Source organism: Sinocyclocheilus anshuiensis, unplaced genomic scaffold (genome assembly GCF_001515605.1).
Source record: "Sinocyclocheilus anshuiensis isolate Anshui unplaced genomic scaffold, SAMN03320099.WGS_v1.1 scaffold245, whole genome shotgun sequence".
Lineage (NCBI taxonomy): Eukaryota > Metazoa > Chordata > Actinopteri > Cypriniformes > Cyprinidae > Sinocyclocheilus > Sinocyclocheilus anshuiensis.
In genome coordinates, this window is record NW_015536478.1 from 527953 (window position 1) to 528320 (window position 368).

The window sequence follows — 368 nt, forward strand, 5'->3', positions numbered from 1 at the left end:
ACTTAAACCTGACTACACACAGACTCATGGGGACTCGTGTCACGGTGGGGACCTAAATTGTGGTCCCCACGGGTACAAAAGCTTATAAATCATACAGAATGAAGTTTTTTGAAAATCCAAAAATGCAGAAAGTTTCCTGTGAGGGGTAGGGTTGGTGTAGGACAATAGCATATATGGTCTGTACAGTAGAAAAACCATTACGCCTATGGAGAGTCCCTACAAGATTAGCTAACCAGACATGTGTGAGAGTGTGTGTGAGAGACCCTGGAGTACAAAACCAGTCATAAGGGTAAATTTTTCGAAATTGAGATTCATACATCATCTGAAAGCTGAATAAATAAACTTTCCATTGATGTATGGTTTGTTAG

At 40.2% G+C, this 368-nt stretch overlaps 1 protein-coding gene across 1 annotated transcript in view; it reads left to right on the forward strand.

Annotated features, from left to right (window-relative positions):
* LOC107664471 (RPA-interacting protein A-like) overlaps positions 1 to 368 on the forward strand; it is a 4985-nt gene that overhangs the window by 1969 nt on the left and 2648 nt on the right. The window lies entirely within an intron of this gene.